The sequence below is a fragment of the Lobosporangium transversale genome, assembly GCF_002105155.1.
Source record: "Lobosporangium transversale strain NRRL 3116 chromosome Unknown BCR41scaffold_16, whole genome shotgun sequence".
NCBI classification, from domain to species: Eukaryota; Fungi; Mortierellomycota; class Mortierellomycetes; order Mortierellales; family Mortierellaceae; genus Lobosporangium; species Lobosporangium transversale.
The window spans coordinates 481,123-497,154 of record NW_019028994.1 but is presented as its reverse complement, the minus strand read 5'-3'; positions in this window follow the sequence as shown (position 1 = coordinate 497,154).

The window sequence follows — 16,032 nt, the reverse complement described above, 5'->3', positions numbered from 1 at the left end:
CGCATTGGCTGCTGCTATTCGCCACTTGCTATCGCTCTTCGAGAGCTCCACATACATGTGCAGCTGCTGTCTGAACACTCCCTCAAGTTGAACGCGATCCTCTAGGAACTGAAGGATAGATGGTTCATCCACAAAGCTCCTCCATACTAAAGGCGACATCTCATCAACTTTGATTGCATCGATTCCTTGTTCATCTTCCTTGATGTCTATGCCTTCAAAGCTAAACACTGAACTGATACTCTGTCGACGAGAAGTTGAAGTTGCCACCTTAGTTTCCTCATCCTTTACGGAAGTATTCGTTACTAGCTGTGGCTCAAAGATCGCTCGTACAAGACTGTACTCCAGGATAGATCGATGAATGAACCGATGCTGACTGCCTGTACGGTTCAGCGGGGAAGCCTCGCGTAGTAGGTTCCTTCCATCCTCTTTGCTAAAGTGTTTTTCTTTCCACGTACCCTTGTCATTGTACGATGAGTACTCCACCACTGGATTGCCATCTTGATACTTATAGATCGCTACAGCTAGCTCTGTAAGATACTTGATCCCATGCTGTGCAAATCCTCCATCCAGTAGTCTGTGGAACATCCTTCTGTCTTCTGGCCTTAGTGTCTCACCTAGTCGCTTCTTGCCTCGTTCGAGCCACTGCTCAACAAACTGATCATACAGTATGACACGCTTGATCTTGGTATTGGAGATGTCTTGATCTGGATCCACCATCCGTGGTAGTACTTGTAGCGACATCGATAGCATGAATGGATTCTTCACAAGGTCTTGTAGGCTAGGGACCATCTGGAATGCTCGTTGGTAGTCCTCCACTTGCCACATTGGGTCTATGGTATCGACATATTGTTCGATATAATCATCGATCTGAGCCTCAGAGAATGGCACAATCACAGCTTCTTGAAACAATACAACATCTACTTGGTAATTACGGCTCATAGGCTGGAACCGATCTCGATAGTCCAATCCAAGATACTCACTGCGACAGCTGATCACCATCTGAGCCTTCCATTCTCCAGGCTGGTTCAACCGGTTGGCTACATACAGGTTATTGGTCTGCATGCTCTCGTCATATCCATCACAGATCAGAATGAATGACCGGTTCATCTTCAGTTCTTTGATCTGTGGGTCTGTAAAGCCATAGTCTCGCAGCTGCTTTGCAACCAGCTGCTTTTCTGGCTTGTCGATAGCTGGAAGGTTAATAAACAGTGGAATCCGGCCATGTCCCTTCTGGTATGCATCCCAGAGTGTGCGCTCCAGTGTGCGGTTGAATGTAGACTTGCCTGCCCCTGAATCTCCTTGGACAAGTAACACTTTCTGGTCACTATTCAGGAAGTGGTTCACCTTGTCCATTAGCAAGAACACCTCGTCATCGCTCGCTTGAGGACTTGCTTTTGCATATTGTGGGATGTAGAACCCTTGATCATTTCCAACCCCGATACGCTGTTTCTTTAGTCGCCGTAGACTATCCTCGACATCAGGCTTCTTTTGCGCACAGTCAAGTAGATGTGAGGATGTAGGTGGGCGGATTGTGGTAATGAAAGAATACTGGATCATTGGCTCTTGGAGGCATTTTCTGTACAGCTCTTGCTTCTTGATGTCTCCATACGTCTTGAGATCATTCAGAAGAGTATCTATGGCTGAAAGTAAAGCGGAAAAGAGGATGTGTAGAATATAAAAATTAACCATCATATGCTGAATGCTACCAACATCATCCTCAAACATGTTTACAAAAAAAAGAAGAGGCCCACACCTTGTAGAACATCCGGTGATAATGAGGATATCCTTCTAAGGACGCATATGATCCACTGCTTGATATATGCATGGTCACTCCATTCTTGGTCATTCTTGTAGATCTCTCCTAGGAATGTGATGGCATCTTGTCGAGTATCCATGGTCCATTGTGTATCGGCTGCAATCTGTCCTAGTCTCTGACATAGACCCCATTGGAATGCTGCATCATTGCGACAGGATACTTCACATACAAGCTTTTTGAACTTGATGAACTCGCCTGTCTGGAGTAGTGCATCCGCTCCACGAAGTGCTGGATACCATGCTGACTTTCGACTAAAGCTGAGTCCTTCTTCCATACATTGCTTGAACATTACTCCGCCTTCATATAACGAAGCTGTACCCTTGTATACTCGTAGGCTCATGTCTATGACGTCTGTCGCAGAAGGAAGTCCCCTCTGAATGTTGTTTACCTCATCCATGAAGCCATTTAGATCCACATCTTTGACTGCACCCACTACTCCAAACACTCCTCTGAGCACCGCTAATGTCCGCCGAAGCATGGCTTGCATTGTTGATTCGTCGTCTGGAATATACAGCAGAGCTTGGAAGGCATAAGCTGCTTGATAGATTATATGTGCATCTGTGCTATCTCTCAAGCCTTTGAGGTATGCTGCAAGTGGTTCATGGAGTTGTTCTCGCTTCAGACCCTTGACTTGGCTGTTGACCATAGCATCAAGCACATGTGAGACTGTAGCAGACAAGCGATAGAGATGTTCGGTAGATTGAGTATGTGTGGCTTGCAAGCGGGAACTGAGAGTGTTGAGAATTGAGACAAGGTCATCGGAGTCGAGATATTCAGGAGGAGTATGTTGCATCAACTGAGCCAATCCTTCCAGCAAATGAGCCTCCAACATGATATTTTGACTAATTCCATTGACTAAAGTCATGAGCAGTGTCCTGAACTGATTCTGATTGAGCACTGGAGCGAGAGATACAACCTCAGTGACAATTGCTTCGGTCTTGGTGTCATTGCTGATGAACATTTCAATCACATCTGATACCAGTTTACACAATCGCTCATGCTCATCTTGATCGTTCGATATGGCTTTACGCCACTCTTTCTCGTGGTCATTAAGATCATTTGTGGGGATGGAAGCGGTAGAGAGTAGACGAAGACAATACACAAGCTGATGGATGTCATTTAGGTAAACTCCAGGTTCTGGTAAGGTGTGCCTGATGACAACTGGAGTCTCATTGTGATTGAATATGTCCTTTGCAATTGTTGCAATTCTCTGTTCTGGTATCGTTTCAACGATTTTATTCGACCTACTGCAACGGGTTGCATTGATTTCTTGTTCGGTGCTGTTATTGCTGTTACTGTTATTGTTTCCTTGGATGTATCCCCATTTCTCTGCTTTCTTGTCACGTCTTCGAGCATCATCTGAGTGTCCCAGTTGTTCGAATAAGCGAGCAAGCTCATTGTAGGCTGTGCCAATGCCTTGATGTAATCCCATGTCTCCATTCGAAGCTGAAGAAGCTGAAGACATTGAGGCGAGGGACTTTCGCGTAGGCCTCTGAATTCGAGACAGTACAGAGTCTGCATCAAGACATAGCTCCATCACTATGTCGCTATCGTCGTCTAGAGTGCGAGTACCCTTCATATAGAAATCGAAGAGTCTCAAAGCCTGTGTTGGCGAGAGTGCACTTCGTGATGGGGTTTTTGTCGAGCCAAACATGGGATTATTGCTTTCCTTTCTACCTTTGGATTAGATTATATCCAGATTCGTGAAAGAAGAATGGTTTATAAAGGGCTGGTGAGCGGAGGTAGTATTTTTTGTGGGTTTCAAGCATGTTTGCAGGCAACTTACAGATATGATTCAAAGGAATGAACTTGAGCTGCTGCAATGAGATTGTGATGTTGATGGAAGAAGAAAGTCTGCATGCATGCAATGCTACAAGGCGGAAGAGGCGCTTTTCAAGAGTGTCTCTTTTGTGTTGCACAATTGGATTTTTGGACCTGCCCTGAGTCCAGTTTCCTTTTCAATTTGAGTAACCATTTCTTACTGCGGATTAACATTTCTTATTGTGATGGTTAAAGAACAGATTCAGAGTTGCTTTTGGCACGTTAATGAAGAGGTTCAAAAGGTCATTCTCGAGTACCATTAACAACTCTGCTCAATTTCCTCCCATGTGTAGGAATTGTAAATGCTCTTTAGTAACATTTACTTGAATCAGTCATACCTCACTCTAGTGATTATTCATTCCTTCATTCTCCTCTCAATGCCATGCTGCACACGCTTTTTGCAATTTAAAAAAAAAAAAAGAAAGATGAAGGACTATGCTAATCAGCGATTGAGTCCGATTCAATTCCTGTCTGTTATTCGGAGAGCATATTCAAGTACACATGTGCTTAGGGAGAAGACCTAAAAGGATCAAGATCAGTGATATTCTTGTCAATTCACACTTTAGTGGCTCTGAATTCCTGCACTTATCACTGGTAAGATGGAAAGGAGTCCAAAAGAAAAAAAGAAAAAATCCGTATGAATACTCCATTGAAAAACTGATCAGTAAGATTAAAGTCAAGCAACTCTGATTGATATTTTTTCCTTTGCTTATACCTAATCCTTGATTGTGCTAAGGACGTGAGATGATACTACAAATCCGAACCCAACGGCGTCCATCAATCGTCTCATTCGATACCATAATAAGATCAGAGGCAAGGATCTGGCACTCCTTTCGCAAGAAACAGTGTTAGCAGAGGTGTTGATCAAATTTGAACGGATGGACATCCAGGGAAAGAAGGAGCCGTCTCACAAAAATCATAGAGGAAAAAGACAAAGATTATTATTTAGACCAACCTCAAACCCACAACATTAGAAGTGGCTGCCATTACACTATTTTAACTATTTGGTGCTTTGAACGCGAAGTGAGTGAGCCACATGGCCATTGTGAAGGAGGAGAGAGAGTCGATTCCTCACAATCGCACTTACACCGATAAGTGCTATTCAAAAGTCTTTTGCCTACTCCATCCTAGAGTCACTAATAAAGGAAGCATTATGCCCGGAGGAACGACTCTATAATTTCTGTCAATACTAAACAAGCATCCATTGCGTTTTTTTTTTTTTTTTTTTTTTTTTTTTTTTCATACGAATAGTTTTATGCGAACCATGGTGTGACATGTGTGTTCTGATTATTTTTGGAACAACAGATCAAGTGTACCAGCATTCCACCAAATTGAACATGCTTCTGAGGGAACTCGAAGTTTGCCTAACCCAGCCTAGTTGGCTTTGCAGAGATGCCTCATAGCTTGGGTAAAGCTTCGTTTCGCAGAGATAAATGTTGATCATTATCATATACACAAGTAAGAGAGGTTCGAGTAAGAAGCATATTTCAGGATATGAATTGGGTCATTACTGAACCTTCAATCACATCATTGAAGCTGTCAAAGGCAGGACCGCACCTTCTGGTTATTCAAAAAAGACATAAGCATGCCTTCGGTTATAACCTTTATTCACATCCTGTTTTTTGTTATCTTCTTAATCGCAAGGTCTGCATGAAATGATATGTGCAAACCCACATTCATTACACGTGCTGTATTTGAACTGGTAGTCTTTGATTGACCTACTTGGTACTGTTGCTGAAGTCAATGGCACTCCTTCTCTCAAACCCACTGTCTCTGAATCTGTCTCTATTGGGCCTTGATTATAGTTTACTCGACTTGACAAAGTCTTGGACTTGGATGCCATTGGTGTAGCTACAATATGCTGAGATGCCTCGTGTATGACCAATGAGTGAGAGTGCTCGCCTATAGCTCCTCGTTGCACCAGGAGCTTACTGTTGACTTCACTCAATCCAACCACATCTTGAATACGCATGTTGCGAGCATTGAGGATCATTTGGTTGGTGCTCCATTTCAGGCGATACTTGCATTGACTGTTTCCTTGCACAATCTGCCACATCCGAATAGCGCCATCTTCACATCCTGTGATCAGAAAGTAGTCTTCTTCGAAGGTATTCCATGCAAACGTCCAAACTTCTTCACCTTCAGGTAGGATTTCAACCAAACAATGACCTGTCACTGGATCCCATACTCGCACTGTTTCATCCCTACTGCGTGAGGCAATATACTTCCCATCAGGCGAATAAGATACTTCCTCGACAGTCTTGGTATGTCCTTCAAGCGTATGCAGTTCTGCTCCCGATTCCAAATCGATCACTGTGATTTTATCTCTTTCATCCCCTGAAATATAAGCCATCTCTCGACAACATGGTGAAAATACTGCACAGTTCCCTCTCTGTGCCATGTAACAGCGTTCACCTGTTTCTGCGTTCAGTACTTGCAGGGGTCCAGTAGTACCGTTGTAGAACACGATCTTACGACTGTCAGACGAGTATTTGATACAGGAGATAGATCCCTCAGATTCTATTTCATACTGAAGGCTCCACGATTCAATCGACAAGATCATGAGAACGCCTTTACACAAAGCGATCTGGCGGCCATTGGGCGAGAATGCCACATAACGGAAACACCCATCATTACTCTGTTGAGTATGAGAGAGCTCTCCTGTTTGTGTATCCCATATGGTTACAGCTCCAGATTTATGGACACAGGCAATCTGGTCCCCAATAGGTGAGAAGGCAAAGTCCTCGCAGGCATCTTTGACTTGTTTGCCTTGGAGTTCAAAAGTGTGGGCGACTTGACCTGTTCGAGTATCCCAAAGGTAGACCCATGGGGAACCATAACAGCGAGAAGCAAGCAATAGACCATCAGGTGAATACATGATATCGGATGCATGGTCTCTCTGTAAAACATGAGTGGGCTGCCCTGTCCATGCATCCCACATACGCACTGTCTCATCATCACTGCGTGAAGCTATCTGCTTTCCATCTGGTGAAACTCTAATGCTACGGATCGGTTCCAAATTACCATATGAGTCATGACTAGATTGCTGTGAGCGTGCATCCCACAGGCATATTGTATCAGATCTACTAAAGGATGCAATCTGATAACTGTTTGGTGAGTATGCCACTTGATATATCGAAGCTCGGCCATAAAAGGAATTCATGAGTTGCCCCGATCTTGCACCCCAAACTCGTACTGTGTGGTCTTCACTGCAAGCGGCTATTTGTTCTCCATTTGGTGAATACTTAAGGTCGGTGATTGTATCAGAAAACCCTTCAAAGACATGGATAAGTTTCCCTGTTTGCGTATCCCACTGATATACTTTCTGGTAGATAAATGAAGCAACGAATCTTCCTTTAGGTGAATACTGAATGCCTTGCACACAGTCATCATGCGTCAAGACCATTCTTTTTTGACCAGATGCAACATCCCACACATGCAGGGAACAATCATCGTAACAGTAAGATACAATTTCCTGGCCATTAGGTGAATATACAATTCCCTGAACATTAGGTGAATACATATTTTGCCAAGCTTTGAATTCACGATACCCCAGTAGTAGCACCTGCTGTCCTGATGCCGCATCCCACACTCGTAATGTCCCGTCCTCGGTACCAGCTGCAACTTGCTTCCCATCTGGTGAATATGTCAAACTATGCACAATTCTGGTATGGCCCTCTAATCTGTGTATGAGTACGCCTGATTGTGCGTCCCACACTCGCACTGGCCCATCTTGACCTGTTGAAGCAAGATGATCTCCGCTTGGCGAGTATACTACACAGTTAATTTGCTGTCCTTGTTCTATCAACTTGTGGATCAATGCTCCTGACGTTGTATCCCAAACCAAAACAGTATCACCATAATCCCAGGAGGCGATATATTGGCTGTCAGGTGAGTATATAAAATATTCGCAGAATCTATCATTCCCCAGAGTCCAAAGCTTCTTCCATGTTGACGTGTCATACACCATAATTGAGGATCCTCGTGATTTGTTGATAGCTGCAGATAATGTCTTTCCATCAGGTGAATATGACCCTCTTGATGCCGAGCCATTGACTTTAAGGTGCGGCCATTCTCCGAACTGTACTCCTGCCATCTTTGCTCCACTCAAGTCGACTTCTTGAAGCCAACAGCTTCGTAAGTTAGCCTTCCTCAGATCTGCTCCTTGAAGCTGAGCATAATCAAAAAGACCGTGGCTGAGATCTGCTCCTGGGATCTGGATACCTCGCAAGTCTGCTTCGATAAATGACTCGCCTGCTCGCACCAAGATTGTCATCGCATTGGCTGCTGCTATCCGCCACTTGCTATCGCTCTTCGAGAGTTCCACATACATGTGCAGCTGCTGTCTGAATACTGGTTCTAGACGAACACGGTCCTCCAAGAACTGAAGGATAGATGGTTCATCCACAAAGCTCCTCCATACTAAAGGCGACATCTCATCAACTTTGATTGCATCGATTCCTTGTTCATCTTCCTTGATGTCTATGCCTTCAAAGCTAAACACTGAACTGATACTCTGTCGACGAGAAGTTGAAGTTGCCACCTTAGTCTCCTCATCCTTTACGGAAGTATTCGTTACTAGCTGTGGCTCAAAGATCGCTCGTACAAGACTGTACTCCAGAATAGATCGATGGATAAACCGATGCTGACCGCCTGTGCGATTCAATGGTGAAGCTTCACGTAGTAAGTTCCTTCCATCCTCTTTGCTAAAGTACGCTTCTTTCCATGTACCCTTGTCATTGTATGGTGAGTACTCCACCACTGGATTGCCATCTTGATGCTTATAGATCGCTACAGCTAGCTCTGTAAGATACTTGATCCCATGCTGTGCAAATCCTCCATCCAATAGTGTGTGGAACATCCTTCTGTCTTCTGGCCTTAGCGTCTCACCTAATCGCTTCTTGCCTCGTTCGAGCCACTGCTCAACAAACTGGTCATACAGTATGACACGCTTGATCTTGGTATTGGAGATGTCTTGATCTGGATCCACCATCCGTGGTAGTACTTGTAGCGACATCGATAGCATGAATGGATTCTTCACAAGGTCTTGTAGGCTGGGGAACATTTGGAGTGCACGTCGGTAGTCCTCCACTTGCCACATTGGATCCATAGTATCGACATACTGTTTGATATACTCATCAATTTGAGCCGTAGAGAATGGCACAATCACAGCTTCTTGAAACAATACAACATCTACTTGGTAATTACGGTTCATAGGTTGGAACCGATCTCGATAATCCAATCCAAGATACTCACTGCGACAGCTGATCACCATTTGGGCCTTCCATTCTCCAGGCTGATTCAACTGGTTGGCTACATAGAGATTATTGGTCTGCATGCTCTCGTCATATCCATCGCAGATCAGGATGAATGACCGGCTCATCTTCAGTTCTTTGATCTGTGGATCAGTAAAGCCATAGTCTCGCAACTGCTTTGTAACCAGCTGCTTTTCTGGCTTGTCGATGGCTGGAAGGTTGATAAACAATGGAATCCGGCCATGTCCCTTCTGGTATGTATTCCAGAGTGTGCGCTCCAGAGTGCGGTTGAATGTAGACTTGCCTGCCCCTGAATCTCCTTGAATGAGCATTACTTTCTTGTCGCTATCCAAAAACTCTTTAACCTTATCCATCAGCAAGAACACCTCGTCATCGCTCGCTTGAGGACTTGCTTTTGCATATTGTGGGATGTAGAACCCTTGATCATTTCCAACCCCGATACGCTGTTTCTTTAGTTGCCGTAGACTGTCCTCGACATCAGGCCTCTTTTGCGCACGGTCAAGCAAATGTGAAGATGTCGATGGAGCAAGTGTGGTAATGAAGGAGTGTTGGATCACTGGGTCTTGGAGGCATTTCCTATATAGTTCTTGCTTTTTGACGTCCCCATCCATCTCCAGATCACTCAAGAGGTCAGTTATGGCTGAATTTAAAAGTGGATAAGAAGTGTATGGAATAAATGAATTAATCACCATATGCAGGATGCTATCAACACTTTCAACAGCCATATGTACAGAGATGGAAGAAGTACATACCCTGTAGAACATCCGGTGGTAATGAGGATATCTTTCTAAGGACACATATGATCCATTGCTTGATATGTGCATGATTACCCCACTCTTGGTCATTCTTGTAGATCTCTCCTAGGAGTGTGATGGCATCTTGTCGAGTATCCATGGCCCACTTTGTATCAGACGCAATCTGTCCCAGTCTTTGACACAGTCCCCATTGGAATGCTGCATCATTGCGACAAGGTACTTCACACACAAGAGTCTTGAACTTGATGAACTCGCCTGTCTGGAGTAGTGCATCGACTGCACGAAGTACTGGGTACCATGCTGACTTTCGACTAAAGCTGAGTCCTTCTTCCATACACTGTTTGAACATTGCTCCGCTCTCGTATAGTGAGGCTGCACCCTTGTATACTCGCAGGCTCATGTCAATGGCTTCTGTTGCAGGAGGAAGCCCTTTCTGGATCTTGCTTATCTCATCCATGAAGGCATTCAGATCCACATCTTTGACTGCACCCACTACTCCAAACACTCCTCTGAGCACCGCTAATGTCCGTCGAAGCACGGCTTGCATTGTTGATTCGTCATCTGGAATATACAGTAGGGCTTGGAAGGCATAGGCTGCTTGATAGGTTATATGTGCATCTGTGCTATCTCTCAAGCCTTTGAGGTATGCTGCAAGTGGTTCATGGAGTTGTTCTCGCTTCAGACCCTTGACTTGGCTGTTGACCATAGCATCAAGCACATGTGAGACTGTAGCAGACAAGCGATAGAGATGTTCGGTAGATTGAGTATGTGTGCCTTGCAAGCGGGAGCTGAGGGAGCTGAGGATTGAGACGAGATCATCCGACTCGAGGTATCCGGAGGGGGAATGCTGTATCAATTGAGTAAACCCTCCTAGCAAGTGGGTCTCATGCATGATGTTCTGATTGATCCCATTGACCAAAGCCATGAGCAGCGTTCTAAACTGAGATCGATCGAGAATAGGAGCCAGACTCACCACCTCAGCGACAGATGCCTCGGTCTTGACCCCATCGCTGATGAACATTTCAATCACATCTGATACCAGTTTACGCAATCGCTCACACTCATCCTGATTGTCCGAAATGGTCTGGCGCCATTTCTTTTCGTTGTCATTGAGATTATTTATTGGAGCATGAAGCAGACTAAGACAGTATACAAGCTGGTGGATATCTTTCAGACGAGTATCAGCTTCTGGTAAGCTGTGCTTGACGGTTGCTAGAGATTCATTGCGGTTGAATATGTCCTTTGAAATAGTTGCAATGGTTTGTGCTGGTGCTGGTTCAGCTCTGCTGTTACCTGTTCCGCTGCTTTCTTGTCCGTTGCTAATGATATTATTGCTACTATCACTGCGATTATTGCTGTCATCGCTGTTATTGTTGCTGCTTCCTTGGATGTATCCCCATTTCTCTGCTTTCCTGTCGCATCTCTGCACTTCACTTGAGTAACCCAGATGTTCAAACAAGCGAGCAAGGGCATAGTAGGCTGAAGCGATACCTTGGCGCAATGCCATGTCTTCCTTCGAAGCTGAAGAGAGTGAAGAGGCTGAAGACAATGAGGCGAGGGCCTTTCTCGCAGGCCGTTGAATTCGAGTCATCGCAGAGTCAGCATCGAGACATAACTCCATCAATATGCTGTTGTCATCATCCATGGTGCGAGCTCCCTCCATATAGAACTTGAAGAGTCTCAGAGCCTGTGCTGGCAAGAGTGCACCTCGTGATGGAGATTTTGTCATGCCAATCATGGCTTATTGCCTTCCTTTTTCTATTTTTTGGGTTGTGATCTATTCAATTCAGAGAAGAAAGAAGGATTATTATTTAAAAGTACTTATTATTAGCGATAATTATGGGCGGACAATGTTATTTTCATTATCCCTACTGTACATAGATGTCCGCTGCTTACATGTATGAATCAAGGATTGGATCTCGAGGTCTGGGAAGAAAAGAAGAATCAAAAAAGCAATGGGATTGTGTGACGTGAGATGAGTGGCGAAGAAAAAAAGATGGAAAGAAAGAATACATTTAAGGTTGAGGGGTTCAACTCCAACAAGTCTTCATACGCTTTTGCCATCTACTCAGCCACACAACAATTGCCCTAAACGACGTACGTTGAGGCCCAAAAGAAGAATAAAAGTTATTCGCAGTCCTTCTACTTGTCGTTGTAGTAGATCCTATGAACAAACTTGCTTCCTATCAGCTCGGCCTAAGACTCTTTTTTTATTTTTTTTATTTTTTTTTCGCAATAAAGCCAACCAAGCATAAAACAGGGCTTTAACTTTCTAAAAGCAAAAAAACAAACTGTTCAAGAACAAAAGAACAAAAGAGCAAAAGAAAGATAAAAAATAAAAAAGAGGTTTCAAAGCCATACTTCATGCGAAGTGGAGCAGGTTGAAAACATACATACACGCAGTGCTACACAGATGGAAATGATGAAAATGATTCCGAAAGTTTTATTGCAGCCTCAAATACACACATGAAGTAGAAAAGAAACAGCTTATAGCAAGGGGACGAAGAAGAAAATGTCCACATTGCTGACGCTTTTTTTTATGTCTTTCAGATCAACATTTCGTATATGGAAAGAGAGGGAGCTTGGGCCAACAAAGTTAAAGTCGGACTTGGCTCCCTTGCTCTTCTTCCCTTCTTTTCCATCCTTATTATCACTCAAAATGGAGCCAAAACGCGTAGTAATCGTAATATATACTGTTGGTGGCCTATATGATAACAGCTACTACTGTTGTTGACCCACTTCCTCACTTACTAATGAAGCAACAGTGGCGGCGACCACAACAATACTTAGACATATGGCAACAACTACGACAGTATCCCTTGCGACGCCTTTGGCTTGAGGACAGCGGAAAAAAAAAAAAAAAAAAAAAAAAAGAAAAAGCTCGTCAGCCGGGTATAATTTTCACTCCTTTGTGTATACAAGTCCAAATGTGTTTAATGGCCGCTTATTAATGTTTATTACTAAAATATTCTCCTTCCTCAACTAACTTATCCAACACACCTTACTCTTGCATATCAACAACTCCCCTTGACATCGAATCTTATTTTTTTGATTCACGGTTCAAGTTGTACCTGGAAATATTAACGCATACAAGATTAGAGCTCAGCCAATCAAAACACCCCATTCGAGAAAAAAAAAATGCATGTGCTGACATCTTGGCTGCTTGATCGCCAACACGGAGACTTCTCCCTCATCTTCTATTGCGGTCCCTACTAGGGTCTGTGACAACTGTCGATTCAGCCCCAACAACCAACAACTACAACTACAGCTACTACCACTACAACCGCTAGCACAACAGCAACTACTACGATACCCCAAAGACCTACCAAGTCAGCAACTCCTTGGTTGTTTACTACCATTGAGCCTGTAGCCCCACTAAAGGAAATGGAGGCCCATTCTCCTGGCTCGTCCTTTACTGATGTGGCGAACCCAGACTTGAACCCTGAGACCCTGGCTCCTCACGATGTAACAACAATTACTTTTTTTTTTTTTTTTACTTTTTTAAATTTTTGAAATCTGTGTTATTCAAAATCATTTCCCTGTTGTGTCCTAAACGTAGGGTCATTAATTGAAATAATATCGACCTACCTTCGACAGCTTCAGTGATTTGGTTGAAGAATCAGCATCGATCCAGATTCATGTTCTTATACAACCTTCTTTATCAAGCTTTTCTTACTTTATTTGTAAATGATCTGTATTTATCTTTGGGAAACGAGGCTTTGACCAAGCCTTGAGGTATCTCTGTAAAGCCAGCTAGGCTGGATCCGAGTCCCTTCAGGACTTTAAGCGGTTTAGTGTAATGCAGGCATACTTGGTCTATCCCTCAAGGTTGCAGTACCGCAGCACCATTGATCCCATCCGCAATCTAGTATATGAACACATGCGAGAATACTGAGCGCTTCTCAATTATAGACAAAACACACATACTCTATCAAGCCAAGCCTGATTTGCATAAAATTATTCGTATGAAAAAAAAAAAAAAAAATAAAAAAAATAATAATAATAATAATAATAATAATCGCCAGTCAATACGAATTGACTATTTTCTTCTTATTCAAAAAAAAGACACAGGCATTCCTTTATTTTGTCCTTTATCCACAATAGTATTCATGCTGTCCTTATTGATCTACTCAGTTGCGAGGTCTACATGAAATGACATGTGCAAAACCACATTCACTGCACATACTGTATTTGAAGTGGTAGTCTTTGATCAACCTACTTGGCACTGTTGCTGAAGTTAACGGCATTCGTTCTTTCAAAGCAACTGTCTCTGCAGCTGTCTTTATTGGGCCTTGATGACAATTTACTTGACTGGGAGAAGTCTTGAACCTGGATGCCATTGGTGTAGCTACAATATGCTGAGATGCCTTGTGTATGACCAATGAGTGAGATTGCTCGCCTATAGCTCCTCGTTGCACCAGGAGCTTACTGTTGACTTCACTCAATCCAACCACATCTTGAATACACATGTTGTGAGCATTGAGGATTATTTGCTTGGTGCTCCATTTCAGGCGATACTTATATTGATCGTTCTCCTGCACAATCTGCCACATCCGAATAGTACCATCTTCACATCCTGAGATCAGAAAGTAGTCATCTTCAAAGGTATTCCATACAAGCGTCTCAAAATCTTCACCTTCAAGTAGGATTTCAACTGAACAATGACCTGTCTCTAGATCCCATACTCGCACTGTCTTGTCATAACTACGTGAGGCAATATACTTCCCGTCAGGCGAGTAAGATACCTCCTTTATCCATTTGGTATGTCCTTCAAGCGTATGCAGTTCTGCTCCCGATTCCGAATCAATCACTATGATTTTACCTGTTTCTTCCCATAAAATATAAGCCATCTCTTGACAACATGGTGAAAATACTACACAGCTCCCACCCTGCGCTATGTAACAGTGTTCACCTGTTTCTGCGTTCAGTACTTGCAGGTGTTCCATAAGTCCGTCGTAGATCACGATCTTACGACTGTCGGACGAGTATTTGATACAAGAGATAGATCCTTCAAATTTTACTTCATACTGAAGGCTCCACGATTCAATCGACAAGATCATGAGAACGCCTCCTGATTTATACAAAGCAATCTGGCGGCCATCAGGCGAGAATACCACACCTCTAAAATATCCATCGTTGCTCTGCTGAGTATGGGAGAGCTCTCCTGTTTGTGTATCCCATATGGTTACATCTCCAGATTTATGAACACAGGCAATTTGGTGCCCAATGGGTGAGAAGGCAAAGTCCCCGCAGGCCTCTTCGGCTTGTTCGCCTTGGAGTTCCAAATAATGGACGACTTGACCTGTTCGAGTATCCCAAAGGTAGACCCACGAGGAAAGATGACGGCGAGAAGCAAGCAACAGACCATCAGGTGAATATATGATATCGGAAGTATCTCCATCGTCTCTCTGTAAAACATGAATGGACTGTCCTGTCCATGCATCCCACATACGCACTGTCCCATCATCACTGCGTGAAGCTATCTGCTTTCCATCCGGTGAGACTCTAATGCCATGGATCGGCCCCAAATTACCATATGAGTCATGACTAGATTGCTGTGAGCGTGCATCCCACAGGCATATTGTATCATATTCGCTAAAGGATGCAATCTGATCGCTGTTTGGTGAGTATGCCACGCAATGTACCGCAGCGCGGCCATAAAAGATATTCATGAGTTGTCCTGACCTTGCATCCCAAACCCGTACTGTGTGGTCTTCACTGCAAGCGGCTATTTGTTTTCCATTTGGCGAGTACTTTAGGTCAGTGATACCATGAGAAGACCCTTCAAAGATATGGATGACTTTTCCTATTTGCATATCCCACTGATATACTTTCCGCTCGCTGAATGAAATAGTGAATCTCCCTTTAGGTGAATACTGAATGCCTTCCACAAACCCATCATGTGTCAAGACCATTGTTTTTTGACCAGATGCAACATCCCACACATGCAGGGAACAACCACCGGAACAGCAAGATACAATTTCCTGGCCATTAGGTGAATACACAAATTTAGATGAATACACAATTTTCCAAGCGGCAGACTCATGACTCTCCAATAGTAGTACCACTTGCTGTCTTGATGCCGCATCCCACACTCGTAATGTCCCATTCCAGCTACCAGCTGCAACTTGCTTCCCATCGGGTGAATATGCCAAACTCGACACAACATCGGTATGGCCCTCTAATTTGTGTATGAGTACACCTGACTGGGTGTCCCACACTCGCACTGGCCCATCTTGACCTGCTGAAGCAAGATGATCTCCGCTTGGCGAGTATACTACACATCTAATTTCCTGTCCATGGTCTATCAGCTTGTGAATCAATACCCCTGACGTCGTATCCCAAACCAAAACAATATCACCAT